General features: G+C 47.9%; 1 protein-coding gene across 2 annotated transcripts in view; it reads left to right on the top strand.

Annotated features, from left to right (window-relative positions):
* The window catches only part of gmnc (geminin coiled-coil domain containing), a 188,050-nt gene that overhangs the window by 88,842 nt on the left and 73,146 nt on the right, over window positions 1–26,062 (top strand). The gene's annotated exons all lie outside the window — the stretch shown is intronic.

The raw sequence follows: 26,062 nt of genomic DNA, 5'->3' as shown, positions 1-26,062 counted from the left end.
CCCCATCAACCCCATCACCCTGTTCATCAAACCCCATCACCATGTTCATTAATACTCATCACCCTCTTCATCGAACCCCATCACCCCATCATCATCTTCATCAAACCCTATCAACCCATCACCAACTTCATCAAAGCCCATCAACCCCATCACCATCTTCATCAAACCCCATCAACTCCATCACCCTCTTCATCAAACCCCATCAACCCCATCACCATCTTCATCAAACCCCATCAACCCCATCACCATCTTCATCAAACCCCATCAACCCCATCACCCTGTTCATCAAACCCCATCAACCCCATCACCATCTTCATCAAACACAATCAACTCCATCACCCTCTTCATCAAACCCCATCAACCCCATCACCCTCTTCATCAAACCCCATCAACCCCATCACCCTCTTCATCAAAGCCCATCAACCGCATCACCTTCATCAATGCTCATCACCCTGTTCATTGAACCCCATCAACCCATCATCATCTTCATCAAACCCCATCAACCCCATCACCATCTTCATCAAACCCCATCAACCCCATTACCATCTTCATTAATACTCATCACCATCTTCATCAAACCCCATCACCATCATCATTAATACTCATCACCATCTTCATCAAACCCCATCAACCCCATCACCATCTACATTAATACTCATCACCATCTTCATCAAAGCCCATCAACCCCATCACCCTCTTCATCAAACCCATCAACCCCATCACCCTCTTCATCAAACCCCATCAACTCTATCACCCTCTTCATCAAACCCCATCAACCCCATCACCGTCTTCATCAAACCCCATCAACCCCATCACCGTCTTCATCAAACCCCATCAATCCCATCACCCTCTTCATCAAACCCCATCAACCCCATCACCATCTCTATCAAACCCCATCAACTCCATCACCGTCTTCATCAAACCCCATCAACCCCATCACCATCTTCATCAAACCCCATCACCATCTTCATCAAACCCCATCAATCCCATCACCATCTCCACCAAACCCCATCAACGCCATCACCATCTTCATCAAACCCCATCAACTCCATCACCCTCTTCATCAAACCCCATCAACCCCATCACCATCTTCATCAAACCCCATCAACCCCATCACCATCTTCATCAAACCCCATCAACCCCATCACCCTGTTCATCAAACCCCATCAACCCCATCACCATCTTCATCAAACACAATCAACTCCATCACCCTCTTCATCAAACCCCATCAACCCCATCACCCTCTTCATCAAACCCCATCAACCCCATCACCCTCTTCATCAAAGCCCATCAACCGCATCACCTTCATCAATGCTCATCACCCTGTTCATTGAACCCCATCAACCCATCATCATCTTCATCAAACCCCATCAACCCCATCACCATCTTCATCAAACCCCATCAACCCCATTACCATCTTCATTAATACTCATCACCATCTTCATCAAACCCCATCACCATCATCATTAATACTCATCACCATCTTCATCAAACCCCATCAACCCCATCACCATCTACATTAATACTCATCACCATCTTCATCAAAGCCCATCAACCCCATCACCCTCTTCATCAAACCCATCAACCCCATCACCCTCTTCATCAAACCCCATCAACTCTATCACCCTCTTCATCAAACCCCATCAACCCCATCACCGTCTTCATCAAACCCCATCAACCCCATCACCGTCTTCATCAAACCCCATCAATCCCATCACCCTCTTCATCAAACCCCATCAACCCCATCACCATCTCTATCAAACCCCATCAACTCCATCACCGTCTTCATCAAACCCCATCAACCCCATCACCATCTTCATCAAACCCCATCACCATCTTCATCAAACCCCATCAATCCCATCACCATCTCCACCAAACCCCATCAACGCCATCACCATCTTCATCAAACCCCATCACCATCTTCACCCAACCCCATCAACCCCATCACCATCTTCACCAAACCCCATCAACCCCCTCACCCTCTCCATCAAGCCCCATCAACCCATCACGCTCATCATCAAACCGCATCAAACCCATCACCATCTTCACCAAACCCCATCAACCCCATCACCCTCTCCATCAAACCCCATCAACTCCATCACCCTCTTCATCAAACCCCATCAACCCATCACCCTCATCATCAAACCCCAACAACCCCATCACCATCTTCACGAAACCCCATCAACTCCATCACCCTCCTCATCAAACCCCATCAACCACATCACCATCTTCATCAAACACCATCAACTCCATCACCCTCTTCATCAAACCCCATCAATGCTCATCACCCTCCTCATCAAACCCCATCAACCCCATCACCATCTTCATCAAACCCCATCAACTCCAACATCATCTTCATCAAACCCCACCAACCCCATCACCATCTCCATCAATGCTCATCACCCTCCTCATCAAACCCCATCAACCCCATCACCCTCTTCATCAAACCCCATCAACCCCATCAGCATCTTCATCAAAGCCCATCAACCCCATCACCAACTTCATCAAACCCCATCAACCCCATCACCATCTTCATCAAACCCCATCAACTCAATCACCCTCTTCATCAAACCCCATCACCATCTTCATCAAACCCCATCAAGCCCATCACCATCTTCATCAAACCCCATCAACCCCATCACCCTCTTCATCAAACCCCATCAACCACATCACCATCTTCATCAAACACCATCAACTCCATCACACTCTTCATCAAACCCCATCAACCCCATCACCCTCTTCATTGAACCCCATCAACCCATCATCATCTTCATCAAACCCCATCAACCCCATCACCATCTTCATCAAACCCCATCAACCCCATTACCATCTTCATTAATACTCATCACTATCTTCATCAAACCCCATCAACCCCATCACCATCTTCATTAATACTCATCAACATCTTCATCAAACCCCATCAACCCCATCACCCTCTTCATCAAACCCTCATCAACCCCATCACCATCTTCATCAATGCTCATCACCTCTTCTTTGAACCCCATCAACCCATCACCCTCTTCATCAAACCTCATCAACTCCATCACCCACTTCATCAAACCCCATCAACCCCATCACCCTCTTCATCAAACCCCATCAACCCCATCACCCTCTTCATCAAACCCCATCAACCCCATCACCGTCTTCATCAAACGCCATCAACCCCATCACCGTCTTCATCAAACCGCATCAACCCCATCACAATCTTCATCAAACCCCATCAACTCCATCACCATCTTCCTCAAACCACATCAATCCCATCACCCTCTTCACTAAACCCCATCAACCCCATCATCATTTTCATCAAACCCCATCAGACTCTTCATTAAACCCCATCACCCTCTTCATCAAACCCCATCAACCCATCACCATCTCTATCAAACCACATCAACTCCATCACTATCTTCACCAAACCCCATCAAGCCCATCACCCTCTTCATCAAGCCCCATCAACCCCATCACCCTCTTCATCAAACCCCATCAACTCCATCACCCTCTTCATCAAACCCCATCAACCCCATCACCGTCTTCATCAAAACCCATCAACCCCTTGACCGTCTTCATCAAACCCCATCAACCCCATCACCATCTTCATCAAACCCCATCACCATCTTCACCAAACCCCATCAACCCCATCATACTCTTCATCAAACCCCATCAACCCCATCATCCTCTTCATCAAAGCCCATCAACCCCATCACCGTCTTCATCAAAACCCATCAACCCCATGACCGTCTTCATCAAACCCCATCAACCCCATCACGATCTTCATCAAACCCCATCACCATCTTCACCAAACCCCATCAACCCCATCACCGTCTTCATCAAACCCCATCAAGTCCAACATCATCTTCATCAAACCCCACCAACCCCATCACCATCACCATCAATGCTCATCACCCTCCTCATCAAACCCCATCAACCCCATCACCATCTTCGTCAAAGCCCATCAACCCCATCACCATCTTCATCAAACCCCATCAACTCCATCACCCTCTTCATCAAACCCCATCAACCCCATCACCATCTTCATCAAACCCCATCAACCCCATCACCATCTTCATCAAACCCCATCAACCCCATCACCCTGTTCATCAAACCCCATCACCATGTTCATTAATACTCATCACCCTCTTCATCGAACCCCATCACCCCATCATCATCTTCATCAAACCCTATCAACCCATCACCAACTTCATCAAAGCCCATCAACCCCATCACCATCTTCATCAAACCCCATCAACTCCATCACCCTCATCATCAAACCCCATCAACCCCATCACCATCTTCATCAAACCCCATCAACCCCATCACCATCTTCATCAAACCCCATCAACCCCATCACCCTGTCCATCAAACCCCATCAACCCCATCACCATCTTCATCAAACACAATCAACTCCATCACCCTCTTCATCAAACCCCATCAACCCCATCACCCTCTTCATCAAAGCCCATCAACCGCATCACCTTCATCAATGCTCATCACCCTGTTCATTGAACCCCATCAACCCATCATCATCTTCATCAAACCCCATCAACCCCATCACCATCTTCATCAAACCCCATCAACCCCATTACCATCTTCATTAATACTCATCACCATCGTCATCAAACCCCATCAACCCCATCACCATCATCATTAATACTCATCACCATCTTCATCAAACCCCATCAACCCCATCACCATCTACATTAATACTCATCACCATCTTCATCAAAGCCCATCAACCCCATCACCCTCTTCATCAAACCCATCAACCCCATCACCCTCTTCATCAAACCCCATCAACTCTATCACCCTCTTCATCAAACCCCTTCAACCCCATCACCGTCTTCATCAAACCCCATCAACCCCATCACCGTCTTCATCAAACCCCATCAATCCCATCACCCTCTTCATCAAACCCCATCAACCCCATCACCATCTCTATCAAACCCCATCAACTCCATCACCGTCTTCATCAAACCCCATCAACCCCATCACCATCTTCATCAAACCCCATCACCATCTTCATCAAACCCCATCAATCCCATCACCATCTCCACCAAACCCCATCAACCCCATCACCATCTTCGTCAAAGCCCATCAACCCCATCACCATCTTCATCAAACCCCATCAACTCCATCACCCTCTTCATCAAACCCCATCAACCCCATCACCATCTTCACCAAACCCCATCAACCCCATCACCATCTTCATCAAACCCCATCAACCCCATCACCCTGTTCATCAAACCCCATCACCATGTTCATTAATACTCATCACCCTCTTCATCGAACCCCATCACCCCATCATCATCTTCATCAAACCCTATCAACCCATCACCAACTTCATCAAAGCCCATCAACCCCATCACCATCTTCATCAAACCCCATCAACTCCATCACCCTCTTCATCAAACCCCATCAACCCCATCACCATCTTCATCAAACCCCATCAACCCCATCACCATCTTCATCAAACCCCATCAACCCCATCACCCTGTTCATCAAACCCCATCAACCCCATCACCATCTTCATCAAACACAATCAACTCCATCACCCTCTTCATCAAACCCCATCAACCCCATCACCCTCTTCATCAAACCCCATCAACCCCATCACCCTCTTCATCAAAGCCCATCAACCGCATCACCTTCATCAATGCTCATCACCCTGTTCATTGAATCCCATCAACCCATCATCATCTTCATCAAACCCCATCAACCCCATCACCATCTTCACCAAACCCCATCAACCCCATTACCATCTTCATTAATACTCATCACCATCGTCATCAAACCCCATCAACCCCATCACCATCATCATTAATACTCATCACCATCTTCATCAAACCCCATCAACCCCATCACCATCTACATTAATACTCATCACCATCTTCATCAAAGCCCATCAACCCCATCACCCTCTTCATCAAACCCATCAACCCCATCACCCTCTTCATCAAACCCCATCAACTCTATCACCCTCTTCATCAAACCCCATCAACCCCATCACCGTCTTCATCAAACCCCATCAACCCCATCACCGTCTTCATCAAACCCCATCAATCCCATCACCCTCTTCATCAAACCCCATCAACCCCATCACCATCTCTATCAAACCCCATCAACTCCATCACCGTCTTCATCAAACCCCATCAACCCCATCACCATCTTCATCAAACCCCATCACCATCTTCATCAAACCCCATCAATCCCATCACCATCTCCACCAAACCCCATCAACGCCATCACCATCTTCATCAAACCCCATCACCAACTTCACCCAACCCCATCAACCCCATCACCATCTTCACCAAACCCCATCAACCCCCTCACCCTCTCCATCAAACCCCATCAACCCATCACCCTCATCATCAAACCGCATCAACCCCATCACCATCTTCACCAAACCCCATCAACCCCATCACCCTCTCCATCAAACCCCATCAACTCCATCACCCTCTTCATCAAACCCCATCAACCCATCACCCTCATCATCAAACCCCAACAACCCCATCACCATCTTCACGAAACCCCATCAACTCCATCACCCTCCTCATCAAACCCCATCAACCAACATCACCATCTTCATCAAACACCATCAACTCCATCACCCTCTTCATCAAACCCCATCAATGCTCATCACCCTCCTCATCAAACCCCATCAACCCCATCACCATCTTCATCAAACCCCATCAACTCCAACATCATCTTCATCAAACCCCACCAACCCCATCACCATCTCCATCAATGCTCATCACCCTCCTCATCAAACCCATCAACCCCATCACCCTCTTCATCAAACCCCATCAACTCTATCACCCTCTTCATCAAACCCCATGAACCCCATCACCGTCTTCATCAAACCCCATCAACCCCATCACCGTCTTCATCAAACCCCATCAATCCCATCACCCTCTTCATCAAACCCCATCAACCCCATCACCATCTCTATCAAACCCCATCAACTCCATCACCGTCTTCATCAAACCCCATCAACCCCATCACCATCTTCATCAAACCCCATCACCATCTTCATCAAACCCCATCAATCCCATCACCATCTCCACCAAACCCCATCAACGCCATCACCATCTTCATCAAACCCCATCACCAACTTCACCCAACCCCATCAACCCCATCACCATCTTCACCAAACCCCATCAACCCCCTCACCCTCTCCATCAAACCCCATCAACCCATCACCCTCATCATCAAACCGCATCAACCCCATCACCATCTTCACCAAACCCCATCAACCCCATCACCCTCTCCATCAAACCCCATCAACTCCATCACCCTCTTCATCAAACCCCATCAACCCATCACCCTCATCATCAAACCCCAACAACCCCATCACCATCTTCACGAAACCCCATCAACTCCATCACCCTCCTCATCAAACCCCATCAACCAACATCACCATCTTCATCAAACACCATCAACTCCATCACCCTCTTCATCAAACCCCATCAATGCTCATCACCCTCCTCATCAAACCCCATCAACCCCATCACCATCTTCATCAAACCCCATCAACTCCAACATCATCTTCATCAAACCCCACCAACCCCATCACCATCTCCATCAATGCTCATCACCCTCCTCATCAAACCCATCAACCCCATCACCCTCTTCATCAAACCCCATCAACTCTATCACCCTCTTCATCAAACCCCATCAACCCCATCACCGTCTTCATCAAACCCCATCAACCCCATCACCGTCTTCATCAAACCCCATCAATCCCATCACCCTCTTCATCAAACCCCATCAACCCCATCACCATCTCTATCAAACCCCATCAACTCCATCACCGTCTTCATCAAACCCCATCAACCCCATCACCATCTTCATCAAACCCCATCACCATCTTCATCAAACCCCATCAATCCCATCACCATCTCCACCAAACCCCATCAACGCCATCACCATCTTCATCAAACCCCATCACCATGTTCACCCAACCCCATCAACCCCATCACCATCTTCACCAAACCCCATCAACCCCCTCACCCTCTCCATCAAACCCCATCAACCCATCACCCTCATCATCAAACTGCATCAACCCCATCACCATCTTCACCAAACCCCATCAACCCCATCACCCTCTCCATCAAACCCCATCAACTCCATCACCCTATTCATCAAACCCCATCAACCCATCACCCTCATCATCAAACCCCAACAACCCCATCACCATCTTCACGAAACCCCATCAACTCCATCACCCTCCTCATCAAACCCCATCAACCAACATCACCATCTTCATCAAACACCATCAACTCCATCACCCTCTTCATCAAACCCCATCAATGCTCATCACCCTCCTCATCAAACCCCATCAACCCCATCACCATCTTCATCAAACCCCATCAACTCCAACATCATCTTCATCAAACCCCACCAACCCCATCACCATCTCCATCAATGCTCATCACCCTCCTCATCAAACCCCATCAACTCCATCACCCTCTTCATCAAACCCCATCACCATCTTCATCAAACCCCATCAGGCCCATCACCATCTTCATCAAACCCCATCAACCCCATCACCCTCTTCATCAAACCCCATCAACCACATCACCATCTTCATCAAACACCATCAACTCCATCACCCTCTTCATCAAACCCCATCAACCCCATCACACTCTTCATCAAACCCCATCAACCCCATCACCCTCTTCATCAAAGCCCATCAACCCCATCACCACCTTCATCAATGCTCATCACCCTCTTCATTGAACCCCATCAACCCATCATCATCTTCATCAAACCCCATCAACCCCATCACCATCTTCATCAAACCCCATCAACCCCATTACCATCTTCATTAATACTCATCACCATCTTCATCAAACCCCATCAACCCCATCACCATCTTCATTAATACTCATCACCATCTTCATCAAACCCCATCAACCCCATCACCCTCTTCATCAAACCCTCATCAACCCCATCACCATCTTCATCAATGCTCATCACCCTCTTCTTTGAACCCCATCAACCCATCACCCTCTTCATCAAACCTCATCAACTCCATCACCCACTTCATCAAACCCCATCAACCCCATCACCCTCTTCATCAAACCCCATCAACCCCATCACCCTCTTCATCAAACCCCATCAACCCATCACCGTCTTCATTAAACGCCATCAACCCCATCACCGTCTTCATCAAACCGCATCAACCCCATCACAATCTTCATCAAACCCCATCAACTCCATCACCATCTTCCTCAAACCACATCAATCCCATCACCCTCTTCACCAAACCCCATCAACCCCATCATCATTTTCATCAAACCCCATCAGACACTTCATTAAACCCCATCACCCTCTTCATCAAACCCCATCAACCCATCACCATCTCTATCAAACCACATCAACTCCATCACTATCTTCACCAAATCCCATCAAGCCCATCACCCTTTTCATCAAGCCCCATCAACCCCATCACCCTCTTCATCAAACCCCATCAACTCCATCACCCTCTTCATCAAACCCCATCAACCCCATCACCGTCTTCATCAAAACCCATCAACCCCATGACCGTCTTCATCAAACCCCATCAACCCCATCACCATCTTCATCAAACCACATCACCATCTTCACCAAACCCCATCAACCCCATCACCCTCTTCATCAAACCCCATCAACCCCATCACCAGCTTCATCGAACCCCATCACCATCTTCACCAAACACCATCAACCCCATCACCATCTTCACCAAACCCCATCAACTCCATCACTCTCCTCATCAAACCCCATCAACCCCATCACCCTCTTCACCAAACCGCATCAACCCCATCACCATCTTCATCAAACCCCATCAACCCCATCACCATCTTCATCAAACCCCATCACCATCTTCACCAAACCCCATCAACCCCATCACCATCTTCACCAAACCCCATCAACTCCATCACCCTCTTCATCAAACCCCAACAACCCCTATCACCATCTTCACCAAACCCCATCAACTCCATCACCCTCCTCATCAAACCCCATCAACCCCATCATCCTCTTCACCAAACCCCATCAACCCCATCACCATCTTCATCAAACCCCATCAACTCCAACATCATCTTCATCAAACCCCACCAACCCCATCACCATCTCCATCAATGCTCATCACCCTCCTCATCAAACCCCATCAACCCCATCACCCTCTTCATCAAACCCCATCAACCCCATCACCATCTTCATCAAACCCCATCAACCCCATCACTATCTTCATTAATACTCATCACCATCTTCATCGAACCCCATCAACTCCATCACCATCTTCATCAAACCCCATCAACCCCATCACCATCTTCATCAAACCCCATCACCCTCTTCATCAAACCCCATCAACTCCATCACCGTCTTCATCAAACCCCATCAACCCCATCACCATCTTCATCAAACCCCATCACCATCTTCATCAAACCCCATCAATCCCATCACCATCTCCACCAAACCCCATCAACGCCATCACCATCTTCATCAAACCCCATCACCATCTTCACCCAACCCCATCAACCCCATCACCATCTTCACCAAACCCCATCAACCCCCTCACCCTCTCCATCAAGCCCCATCAACCCATCACGCTCATCATCAAACCGCATCAAACCCATCACCATCTTCACCAAACCCCATCAACCCCATCACCCTCTCCATCAAACCCCATCAACTCCATCACCCTCTTCATCAAACCCCATCAACCCATCACCCTCATCATCAAACCCCAACAACCCCATCACCATCTTCACGAAACCCCATCAACTCCATCACCCTCCTCATCAAACCCCATCAACCACATCACCATCTTCATCAAACACCATCAACTCCATCACCCTCTTCATCAAACCCCATCAATGCTCATCACCCTCCTCATCAAACCCCATCAACCCCATCACCATCTTCATCAAACCCCATCAACTCCAACATCATCTTCATCAAACCCCACCAACCCCATCACCATCTCCATCAATGCTCATCACCCTCCTCATCAAACCCCATCAACCCCATCACCCTCTTCATCAAACCCCATCAACCCCATCAGCATCTTCATCAAAGCCCATCAACCCCATCACCAACTTCATCAAACCCCATCAACCCCATCACCATCTTCATCAAACCCCATCAACTCAATCACCCTCTTCATCAAACCCCATCACCATCTTCATCAAACCCCATCAAGCCCATCACCATCTTCATCAAACCCCATCAACCCCATCACCCTCTTCATCAAACCCCATCAACCACATCACCATCTTCATCAAACACCATCAACTCCATCACACTCTTCATCAAACCCCATCAACCCCATCACCCTCTTCATTGAACCCCATCAACCCATCATCATCTTCATCAAACCCCATCAACCCCATCACCATCTTCATCAAACCCCATCAACCCCATTACCATCTTCATTAATACTCATCACTATCTTCATCAAACCCCATCAACCCCATCACCATCTTCATTAATACTCATCAACATCTTCATCAAACCCCATCAACCCCATCACCCTCTTCATCAAACCCTCATCAACCCCATCACCATCTTCATCAATGCTCATCACCTCTTCTTTGAACGCCATCAACCCATCACCCTCTTCATCAAACCTCATCAACTCCATCACCCACTTCATCAAACCCCATCAACCCCATCACCCTCTTCATCAAACCCCATCAACCCCATCACCCTCTTCATCAAACCCCATCAACCCCATCACCGTCTTCATCAAACGCCATCAACCCCATCACCGTCTTCATCAAACCGCATCAACCCCATCACAATCTTCATCAAACCCCATCAACTCCATCACCATCTTCCTCAAACCACATCAATCCCATCACCCTCTTCACTAAACCCCATCAACCCCATCATCATTTTCATCAAACCCCATCAGACTCTTCATTAAACCCCATCACCCTCTTCATCAAACCCCATCAACCCATCACCATCTCTATCAAACCACATCAACTCCATCACTATCTTCACCAAACCCCATCAAGCCCATCACCCTCTTCATCAAGCCCCATCAACCCCATCACCCTCTTCATCAAACCCCATCAACTCCATCACCCTCTTCATCAAACCCCATCAACCCCATCACCGTCTTCATCAAAACCCATCAACCCCTTGACCGTCTTCATCAAACCCCATCAACCCCATCACCATCTTCATCAAACCCCATCACCATCTTCACCATACCCCATCAACCCCATCACACTCTTCATCAAACCCCATCAACCCCATCATCCTCTTCATCAAAGCCCATCAACCCCATCACCGTCTTCATCAAAACCCATCAACCCCATGACCGTCTTCATCAAACCCCATCAACCCCATCACGATCTTCATCAAACCCCATCACCATCTTCACCAAACCCCATCAACCCCATCACCGTCTTCATCAAACCCCATCAAGTCCAACATCATCTTCATCAAACCCCACCAACCCCATCACCATCACCATCAATGCTCATCACCCTCCTCATCAAACCCCATCAACCCCATCACCATCTTCGTCAAAGCCCATCAACCCCATCACCATCTTCATCAAACCCCATCAACTCCATCACCCTCTTCATCAAACCCCATCAACCCCATCACCATCTTCATCAAACCCCATCAACCCCATCACCATCTTCATCAAACCCCATCAACCCCATCACCCTGTTCATCAAACCCCATCACCATGTTCATTAATACTCATCACCCTCTTCATCGAACCCCATCACCCCATCATCATCTTCATCAAACCCTATCAACCCATCACCAACTTCATCAAAGCCCATCAACCCCATCACCATCTTCATCAAACCCCATCAACTCCATCACCCTCATCATCAAACCCCATCAACCCCATCACCATCTTCATCAAACCCCATCAACCCCATCACCATCTTCATCAAACCCCATCAACCCCATCACCCTGTCCATCAAACCCCATCAACCCCATCACCATCTTCATCAAACACAATCAACTCCATCACCCTCTTCATCAAACCCCATCAACCCCATCACCCTCTTCATCAAAGCCCATCAACCGCATCACCTTCATCAATGCTCATCACCCTGTTCATTGAACCCCATCAACCCATCATCATCTTCATCAAACCCCATCAACCCCATCACCATCTTCATCAAACCCCATCAACCCCATTACCATCTTCATTAATACTCATCACCATCGTCATCAAACCCCATCAACCCCATCACCATCATCATTAATACTCATCACCATCTTCATCAAACCCCATCAACCCCATCACCATCTACATTAATACTCATCACCATCTTCATCAAAGCCCATCAACCCCATCACCCTCTTCATCAAACCCATCAACCCCATCACCCTCTTCATCAAACCCCATCAACTCTATCACCCTCTTCATCAAACCCCTTCAACCCCATCACCGTCTTCATCAAACCCCATCAACCCCATCACCGTCTTCATCAAACCCCATCAATCCCATCACCCTCTTCATCAAACCCCATCAACCCCATCACCATCTCTATCAAACCCCATCAACTCCATCACCGTCTTCATCAAACCCCATCAACCCCATCACCATCTTCATCAAACCCCATCACCATCTTCATCAAACCCCATCAATCCCATCACCATCTCCACCAAACCCCATCAACCCCATCACCATCTTCGTCAAAGCCCATCAACCCCATCACCATCTTCATCAAACCCCATCAACTCCATCACCCTCTTCATCAAACCCCATCAACCCCATCACCATCTTCATCAAACCCCATCAACCCCATCACCATCTTCATCAAACCCCATCAACCCCATCACCCTGTTCATCAAACCCCATCACCATGTTCATTAATACTCATCACCCTCTTCATCGAACCCCATCACCCCATCATCATCTTCATCAAACCCTATCAACCCATCACCAACTTCATCAAAGCCCATCAACCCCATCACCATCTTCATCAAACCCCATCAACTCCATCACCCTCTTCATCAAACCCCATCAACCCCATCACCATCTTCATCAAACCCCATCAACCCCATCACCATCTTCATCAAACCCCATCAACCCCATCACCCTGTTCATCAAACCCCATCAACCCCATCACCATCTTCATCAAACACAATCAACTCCATCACCCTCTTCATCAAACCCCATCAACCCCATCACCCTCTTCATCAAACCCCATCAACCCCATCACCCTCTTCATCAAAGCCCATCAACCGCATCACCTTCATCAATGCTCATCACCCTGTTCATTGAATCCCATCAACCCATCATCATCTTCATCAAACCCCATCAACCCCATCACCATCTTCACCAAACCCCATCAACCCCATTACCATCTTCATTAATACTCATCACCATCGTCATCAAACCCCATCAACCCCATCACCATCATCATTAATACTCATCACCATCTTCATCAAACCCCATCAACCCCATCACCATCTACATTAATACTCATCACCATCTTCATCAAAGCCCATCAACCCCATCACCCTCTTCATCAAACCCATCAACCCCATCACCCTCTTCATCAAACCCCATCAACTCTATCACCCTCTTCATCAAACCCCATCAACCCCATCACCGTCTTCATCAAACCCCATCAACCCCATCACCGTCTTCATCAAACCCCATCAATCCCATCACCCTCTTCATCAAACCCCATCAACCCCATCACCATCTCTATCAAACCCCATCAACTCCATCACCGTCTTCATCAAACCCCATCAACCCCATCACCATCTTCATCAAACCCCATCACCATCTTCATCAAACCCCATCAATCCCATCACCATCTCCACCAAACCCCATCAACGCCATCACCATCTTCATCAAACCCCATCACCAACTTCACCCAACCCCATCAACCCCATCACCATCTTCACCAAACCCCATCAACCCCCTCACCCTCTCCATCAAACCCCATCAACCCATCACCCTCATCATCAAACCGCATCAACCCCATCACCATCTTCACCAAACCCCATCAACCCCATCACCCTCTCCATCAAACCCCATCAACTCCATCACCCTCTTCATCAAACCCCATCAACCCATCACCCTCATCATCAAACCCCAACAACCCCATCACCATCTTCACGAAACCCCATCAACTCCATCACCCTCCTCATCAAACCCCATCAACCAACATCACCATCTTCATCAAACACCATCAACTCCATCACCCTCTTCATCAAACCCCATCAATGCTCATCACCCTCCTCATCAAACCCCATCAACGCCATCACCATCTTCATCAAACCCCATCAACTCCAACATCATCTTCATCAAACCCCACCAACCCCATCACCATCTCCATCAATGCTCATCACCCTCCTCATCAAACCCATCAACCCCATCACCCTCTTCATCAAACCCCATCAACTCTATCACCCTCTTCATCAAACCCCATCAACCCCATCACCGTCTTCATCAAACCCCATCAACCCCATCACCGTCTTCATCAAACCCCATCAATCCCATCACCCTCTTCATCAAACCCCATCAACCCCATCACCATCTCTATCAAACCCCATCAACTCCATCACCGTCTTCATCAAACCCCATCAACCCCATCACCATCTTCATCAAACCCCATCACCATCTTCATCAAACCCCATCAATCCCATCACCATCTCCACCAAACCCCATCAACGCCATCACCATCTTCATCAAACCCCATCACCAACTTCACCCAACCCCATCAACCCCATCACCATCTTCACCAAACCCCATCAACCCCCTCACCCTCTCCATCAAACCCCATCAACCCATCACCCTCATCATCAAACCGCATCAACCCCATCACCATCTTCACCAAACCCCATCAACCCCATCACCCTCTCCATCAAACCCCATCAACTCCATCACCCTCTTCATCAAACCCCATCAACCCATCACCCTCATCATCAAACCCCAACAACCCCATCACCATCTTCACGAAACCCCATCAACTCCATCACCCTCCTCATCAAACCCCATCAACCAACATCACCATCTTCATCAAACACCATCAACTCCATCACCCTCTTCATCAAACCCCATCAATGCTCATCACCCTCCTCATCAAACCCCATCAACCCCATCACAATCTTCATCAAACCCCATCAACTCCAACATCATCTTCATCAAACCCCACCAACCCCATCACCATCTCCATCAATGCTCATCACCCTCCTCATCAAACCCATCAACCCCATCACCCTCTTCATCAAACCCCATCAACTCTATCACCCTCTTCATCAAACCCCATCAACCCCATCACCGTCTTCATCAAACCCCATCAACCCCATCACCGTCTTCATCAAACCCCATCAATCCCATCACCCTCTTCATCAAACCCCATCAACCCCATCACCATCTCTATCAAACCCCATCAACTCCATCACCGTCTTCATCAAACCCCATCAACCCCATCACCATCTTCATCAAACCCCATCACCATCTTCATCAAACCCCATCAATCCCATCACCATCTCCACCAAACCCCATCAACGCCATCACCATCTTCATCAAACCCCATCACCATGTTCACCCAACCCCATCAACCCCATCACCATCTTCACCAAACCCCATCAACCCCCTCACCCTCTCCATCAAACCCCATCAACCCATCACCCTCATCATCAAACTGCATCAACCCCATCACCATCTTCACCAAACCCCATCAACCCCATCACCCTCTCCATCAAACCCCATCAACTCCATCACCCTATTCATCAAACCCCATCAACCCATCACCCTCATCATCAAACCCCAACAACCCCATCACCATCTTCACGAAACCCCATCAACTCCATCACCCTCCTCATCAAACCCCATCAACCAACATCACCATCTTCATCAAACACCATCAACTCCATCACCCTCTTCATCAAACCCCATCAATGCTCATCACCCTCCTCATCAAACCCCATCAACCCCATCACCATCTTCATCAAACCCCATCAACTCCAACATCATCTTCATCAAACCCCACCAACCCCATCACCATCTCCATCAATGCTCATCACCCTCCTCATCAAACCCCATCAACTCCATCACCCTCTTCATCAAACCCCATCACCATCTTCATCAAACCCCATCAGGCCCATCACCATCTTCATCAAACCCCATCAACCCCATCACCCTCTTCATCAAACCCCATCAACCACATCACCATCTTCATCAAACACCATCAACTCCATCACCCTCTTCATCAAACCCCATCAACCCCATCACACTCTTCATCAAACCCCATCAACCCCATCACCCTCTTCATCAAAGCCCATCAACCCCATCACCATCTCCATCAATGCTCATCACCCTCCTCATCAAACCCCATCAACTCCATCACCCTCTTCATCAAACCCCATCACCATCTTCATCAAACCCCATCAGGCCCATCACCATCTTCATCAAACCCCATCAACCCCATCACCCTCTTCATCAAACCCCATCAACCACATCACCATCTTCATCAAACACCATCAACTCCATCACCCTCTTCATCAAACCCCATCAACCCCATCACACTCTTCATCAAACCCCATCAACCCCATCACCCTCTTCATCAAACCCCATCAACCCCATCACCATCTTCATCAAACCCCATCAACCCCATTACCATCTTCATTAATACTCATCACCATCTTCATCAAACCCCATCAACCCCATCACCATCTTCATTAATACTCATCACCATCTTCATCAAACCCCATCAACCCCATCACCCTCTTCATCAAACCCTCATCAACCCCATCACCATCTTCATCAATGCTCATCACCCTCTTCTTTGAACCCCATCAACCCATCACCCTCTTCATCAAACCTCATCAACTCCATCACCCACTTCATCAAACCCCATCAACCCCATCACCCTCTTCATCAAACCCCATCAACCCCATCACCCTCTTCATCAAACCCCATCAACCCATCACCGTCTTCATTAAACGCCATCAACCCCATCACCGTCTTCATCAAACCGCATCAACCCCATCACAATCTTCATCAAACCCCATCAACTCCATCACCATCTTCCTCAAACCACATCAATCCCATCACCCTCTTCACCAAACCCCATCAACCCCATCATCATTTTCATCAAACCCCATCAGACACTTCATTAAACCCCATCACCCTCTTCATCAAACCCCATCAACCCATCACCATCTCTATCAAACCACATCAACTCCATCACTATCTTCACCAAATCCCATCAAGCCCATCACCCTTTTCATCAAGCCCCATCAACCCCATCACCCTCTTCATCAAACCCCATCAACTCCATCACCCTCTTCATCAAACCCCATCAACCCCATCACCGTCTTCATCAAAACCCATCAACCCCATGACCGTCTTCATCAAACCCCATCAACCCCATCACCATCTTCATCAAACCACATCACCATCTTCACCAAACCCCATCAACCCCATCACCCTCTTCATCAAACCCCATCAACCCCATCACCAGCTTCATCGAACCCCATCACCATCTTCACCAAACACCATCAACCCCATCACCATCTTCACCAAACCCCATCAACTCCATCACTCTCCTCATCAAACCCCATCAACCCCATCACCCTCTTCACCAAACCGCATCAACCCCATCACCATCTTCATCAAACCCCATCAACCCCATCACCATCTTCATCAAACCCCATCACCATCTTCACCAAACCCCATCAACCCCATCACCATCTTCACCAAACCCCATCAACTCCATCACCCTCTTCATCAAACCCCAACAACCCCTATCACCATCTTCACCAAACCCCATCAACTCCATCACCCTCCTCATCAAACCCCATCAACCCCATCATCCTCTTCACCAAACCCCATCAACCCCATCACCATCTTCATCAAACCCCATCAACTCCAACATCATCTTCATCAAACCCCACCAACCCCATCACCATCTCCATCAATGCTCATCACCCTCCTCATCAAACCCCATCAACCCCATCACCCTCTTCATCAAACCCCATCAACCCCATCACCATCTTCATCAAACCCCATCAACCCCATCACTATCTTCATTAATACTCATCACCATCTTCATCGAACCCCATCAACTCCATCACCATCTTCATCAAACCCCATCAACCCCATCACCATCTTCATCAAACCCCATCACCCTCTTCATCAAACCCCATCAACCCCATCACCATCTTCATCAAACACCATCAACTTCATCACCCTCTTCATCAAACCCCATCAACCCCATCAGCCTCTTCATCAAACCCCATCAACCCCATCACCCTCTTCATCAAACCCCATCAACCCCATCACCATCTTCATTAATACTCATCACCCTCTTCATCGAACCCCATCAACTCCATCACCATCTTCATCAAATCCCATCAACCCCATCACCATCTTCATCAAACCCCATCGACCCCATCACCCTCTACATCAAACCCCATCAACCCATCATCATCTTCATCAAACACTATCAACCCCATCACCAACTTCATCAAACCCCATCAACCCCATCACCATCTTCATCAAACCCCATCAACCCCATTACCATCTTCATTAATACTCATCACCATCTTCATCAAACCCCATCAACCCCATCACCATCTTCATTAATACTCATCACCATCTTCATCAAAGTCCATCAAACCCATCACCCTCTTCATCAAACCCCCATCAACCCCATCACCATCTTAATCAATGCTCATCACCCTCTTCATTGAACCGCATCAACCCATCATCATCTTCATCAAACCCTATCAACCACATCACCAACTTCATCAAACCCCATCAACCCCATCACCCTCCTCATCAAACCCCATCAACCAACATCACCATCTTCATCAAACACCATCAACTCCATCACCCTCTTCATCAAACCCCATCAATGCTCATCACCCTCCTCATCAAACCCCATCAACCCCATCACCATCTTCATCAAACCCCATCAACTCCAACATCATCTTCATCAAACCCCACCAACCCCATCACCATCTCCATCAATGCTCATCACCCTCCTCATCAAACCCCATCAACTCCATCACCCTCTTCATCAAACCCCATCACCATCTTCATCAAACCCCATCAAGCCCATCACCATCTTCATCAAACCCCATCAACCCCATCACCCTCTTCATCAAACCCCATCAACCACATCACCATCTTCATCAAACACCATCAACTCCATCACCCTCTTCATCAAACCCCATCAACCCCATCACACTCTTCATCAAACCCCATCAACCCCATCACCCTCTTCATCAAAGCCCATCAACCCCATCACCACCTTCATCAATGCTCATCACCCTCTTCATTGAACCCCATCAACCCATCATCATCTTCATCAAACCCCATCAACCCCATCACCATCTTCATCAAACCCCATCAACCCCATTACCATCTTCATTAATACTCATCACCATCTTCATCAAACCCCATCAACCCCATCACCATCTTCATTAATACTCATCACCATCTTCATCAAACCCCATCAACCCCATCACCCTCTTCATCAAACCCTCATCAACCCCATCACCATCTTCATCAATGCTCATCACCCTCTTCTTTGAACCCCATCAACCCATCACCCTCTTCATCAAACCTCATCAACTCCATCACCCACTTCATCAAACCCCATCAACCCCATCACCCTCTTCATCAAACCCCATCAACCCCATCACCCTCTTCATCAAACCCCATCAACCCATCACCGTCTTCATCAAACGCCATCAACCCCATCACCGTCTTCATCAAACCGCATCAACCCCATCACAATCTTCATCAAACCCCATCAACTCCATCACCATCTTCCTCAAACCACATCAATCCCATCACCCTCTTCACCAAACCCCATCAACCCCATCATCATTTTCATCAAACCCCATCAGACTCTTCATTAAACCCCATCACCCTCTTCATCAAACCCCATCAACCCATCACCATCTCTATCAAACCACATCAACTCCATCACTATCTTTACCAAACCCCATCAAGCCCATCACCCTCTTCATCAAGCCCCATCAACCCCATCACCCTCTTCATCAAACCCCATCAACTCCATCACCCTCTTCGTCAAACCCCATCAACCCCATCACCGTCTTCATCAAAACCCATCAACCCCATGACCGTCTTCATCAAACCCCATCAACCCCATCACCATCTTCATCAAACCACATCACCATCTTCACCAAACCCCATCAACCCCATCACCCTCTTCATCAAACCCCATCAACCCCATCACCAGCTTCATCGAACCCCATCACCATCTTCACCAAACACCATCAACCCCATCACCATCTTCACCAAACCCCATCAACTCCATCACTCTCCTCATCAAACCCCATCAACCCCATCACCCTCTTCACCAAACCGCATCAACCCCATCACCATCTTCATCAAACCCCATCAACCCCATCACCATCTTCATCAAACCCCATCACCATCTTCACCAAACCCCATCAACCCCATCACCATCTTCACCAAACCCCATCAACTCCATCACCCTCTTCATCAAACCCCAACAACCCCATCACCATCTTCACCAAACCCCATCAACTCCATCACCCTCCTCATCAAACCCCATCAACCCCATCATCCTCTTCACCAAACCCCATCAACCCCATCACCATCTTCATCAAACCCCATCAACTCCAACATCATCTTCATCAAACCCCACCAACCCCATCACCATCTCCATCAATGCTCATCACCCTCCTCATCAAACCCCATCAACCCCATCACCCTCTTCATCAAACCCCATCAACCCCATCACCATCTTCATCAAACCCCATCAACCCCATCACTATCTTCATTAATACTCATCACCATCTTCATCGAACCCCATCAACTCCATCACCATCTTCATCAAACCCCATCAACCCCATCACCATCTTCATCAAACCCCATCACCCTCTTCATCAAACCCCATCAACCCCATCACCATCTTCATCAAACACCATCAACTTCATCACCCTCTTCATCAAACCCCATCAACCCCATCAGCCTCTTCATCAAACCCCATCAACCCCATCACCCTCTTCATCAAACCCCATCAACCCCATCACCATCTTCATTAATACTCATCACCCTCTTCATCGAACCCCATCAACTCCATCACCATCTTAATCAAATCCCATCAACCCCATCACCATCTTCATCAAACCCCATCGACTCCATCACCCTCTACATCAAACCCCATCAACCCATCATCATCTTCATCAAACACTATCAACCCCATCACCAACTTCATCAAACCCCATCAACCCCATCACCATCTTCATCAAACCCCATCAACCCCATTACCATCTTCATTAATACTCATCACCATCTTCATCAAACCCCATCAACCCCATCACCATCTTCATTAATACTCATCACCATCTTCATCAAAGTCCATCAAACCCATCACCCTCTTCATCAAACCCCCATCAACCCCATCACCATCTTAATCAATGCTCATCACCCTCTTCATTGAACCGCATCAACCCATCATCATCTTCATCAAACCCTATCAACCACATCACCAACTTCATCAAACCCCATCAACCCCATCACCATTTTCATCAAACCCCATCAACCCCATCAACATCTTCATCAATGCTCATCACCCTCTTCATTGAACCCCATCAACCCATCATCATCTTCATCAAACCCTATCAACCCCATCACCAACTTCATCAAACCCCATCAACCCCATCACCATCTTCATCAAACCCCTTCAACCCCATTACCATCTTCATTAATACTCATCACCATCTTCATCAAACCCCATCAACCCCATCACCATCTTCATTAATACTCATCACCATCTTCATCAAACCCCATCAACCCCATCACCATCATCATTAATACTCATCACCATCTTCATCAAAGCCCATCAACCCCATCACCCTCTTCATCAAACCCCCATCAACCCCACCACCATCTTCATCAATGCTCATCACCCTCTCCATTGAACCCCATCAACCCATCATCATCTTCATCAAACCCTATCAACCCCATCACCAACTTCATCAAACCCCATCAACCCCATCACCATCTTCATCAAACCCCATCAACTCCATCACCCTCTTCATCAAACCCCATCAACCTATCACCATCTTCATCAAACACCATCAAACCCATCACCCTCTTCACCAAACCCCATCTACCCCATCACCCTCTTCACCAAACCCCATCAACTCCATCACCATCTTCATCAAACCCCATCTACCCCATCACCCTCTTCATCAAACCCCATCAACCCCATCACCGTCTTCATCAAACCCCATCAACTTCATCACCATCTTCCTCAAACCCCGTCAACCCCATCACCCTCTTCACCAAACCCCATCAAGCCCATCATCATTTTCATCAAATCCCATCAACCCCATCAGACTCTTCATTAAACCCCATCACCCTCTTCATCAAACCCCATCAACCCCATCACCGTCTTCATCAAACCCGATCAACCCCATCACCGTCTTCATCAAACCCCATCAACCCCATCACCATCTTCATCAAACCCCATCACCATCTTCACCAAACCCCATCAACCCCATCACCCTCTTCATCAAACCCCACCAACCCCATCACCATCTTCATCAAACCCCATCACCATCTTCACCAAACCCCATCAACCCCATCACCGTCTTCACCAAACCCCATCAACTCCATCACCCTCTTCATCAAACCCCATCAACCCATCACCCTCATCATCAAACCCCAACAACCCCATCACCATCTTCACCAAACCCCATCAATTCCATCACCCTCCTCATCAAACCGCATCAACCCCATCACCCTCTTCACCAAACCCCATCAACCCCATCACCATCTTCATCAAAGCCCATCAACCCCATCAACATCTTCATCAAACCCCATCAACCCCATCACCATCTTCATTAATACTCATCACCCTCTTCATCGAACCCCATCAACTCCATCACCATCTTCATCAAACCCCATCAACCCCATCACCATCTTCATCAAACCCCATCAACCCCATCACCCTCTTCATCAAACCCCATCAAACCCATCACCATCTTCATCAAACAACATCAACTCCATCACCCTCTTCATCAAACCCCATCATTCCCATCACCCTCTTCATCAAACCCAATCAACCCCATCACCATCTTCATCAATGCTCATCACCCTCTTCATTGAACCGCATCAACCCATCATCATTTTCATCAAACCCTATCAACCCCATCACCAACTTCATCAAACCCCATCAACCCCATCACCATCTTCATCAAACCACATCAACCCCATGACCATCTTCATTAATACGCATCACCATCTTCATCAAACCCCATTAACCCCATCACCATCTTCATTAATACTCATCACCATCTTCATCAAACCCCATCAACCCCATCACCATCTTCATTAATACTCATCACCATCTTCATCAAAGCCCATCAACCCCATCACCCTCTTCATCAAACCCCCATCAACCCCATCACCATCTTCATCAATGCTCATCACCCTCTTCATTGAACCCCATCAACCCATCATCATCTTCATCAAACCCGATCAACGCCATCACCAACTTCATCAAACCCCATCAACCCCATGACCCTCTTCATCAAACCCCATCAACCCATCACCATCTTCATCAAACACCATCAACTCCATCACACTCTTCAACAAACCCCATCACCCTCTTCATCAAACCCCAACAACCCCATCACCATCTTCATCAAACCCCACCAACTCCTACATCATCTTCATCAAACCCCAACAACCCCATCACCATCTCCATCAATGCTCATCACCCTCCTCATCAAACCCCATCAACCCCATCACCCTCTTCATCAAACTCCATCAACCCCATTACCATCTTCATCAAACCCCATCAACCCCATCACCATCTTCATTAATACTCATCACCATCTTCATCAAAGCCCATCAACCCCATCACCATCTTCATCAAACCCCATCAACCCCATCACCATCTTCATTAATACTCATCACCCTCTTCATCGAACCCCATCAACTCCATCACCTTCTTCATCAAACCCCATCAACCCCATCACCATCTTCATCAAACCCCATCAACCCCATTACCCTCTTCATCAAACCCCATCAACCCCATCACCATCTTCATCAAACCCCATCAACCCCATCACCCTCTTCATCAAAGCCCATCAACCCCATTACCATCTTCATCAATGCTCATCACCCTCTTCATTGAACCCCATCAACCCATCACCATCTTCATCAAACCCTAACAACCCCATCACCAACTTCATCAAACCCCATCAACCCCATCACCATCTTCATCAAACCCCATCAACCCCATTACCATCTTCATTAATACTCATCACCATCTTCATCAAACCCCATCAGCCCATCACCATCTCATTAATACTCATCACCATCTTCATCAAACCCCATCAACCCCTTCACCATCTTCATTAATACTCATCACCATCTTCATCAAAGCCCATCAACCCCATCACCCTCTTCTTCAAACCCCCATCAACCCCATCACCATCTTCATCAATGCTCATCAACCTCTTCATTGAACCCCACCAACCCATCATCATCTTCATCAAACCCCATCAACCCCATCACCAACTTCATCAAACCCCATCATCCCCTTCACCATCTTCATCAAAACCCATCAACTCCATCACCCTCTTCATCAAACCCCATCAACCAATCACCATCTTCATCAAACACTATCAACCCCATCACCCTCTTTACCTAACCCCATCAACCCCATCACCCTCTTCATAAAACCCCATCAACCCCATCACCCTCTTCATAAAACCCCATCAACCCCATCACCATCTTCATCAATGCTCATCACGCTCCTCATCAAACCCCATCAACCTCTTCATCAAACCCCATCAACACCATCAACATCTTCATCAAACCCCATCAACCCCATCACCATCTTCATTAATACTCATCACCCTCTTCATCGAACCCCATCAACCCATCACCATCTTCATCAAACCCTATCAACCCCATCACCAACTTCATCAAACCCCATCAACCCCATTACCATCTTCATTAATACTCATCACCATCTTCATCAAACCCCATCAACCCCATCACCATCTTCATTAATACTCATCACCATCTTCATCAAACCCCATCAACCCCATCACCATCTT

This window comes from Scyliorhinus torazame, chromosome 14, assembly GCF_047496885.1.
Source record: "Scyliorhinus torazame isolate Kashiwa2021f chromosome 14, sScyTor2.1, whole genome shotgun sequence".
Lineage (NCBI taxonomy): Eukaryota > Metazoa > Chordata > Chondrichthyes > Carcharhiniformes > Scyliorhinidae > Scyliorhinus > Scyliorhinus torazame.
Note: the sequence above shows the minus strand (reverse complement) of the source record. Positions and strands in the feature narration are given on the sequence as shown.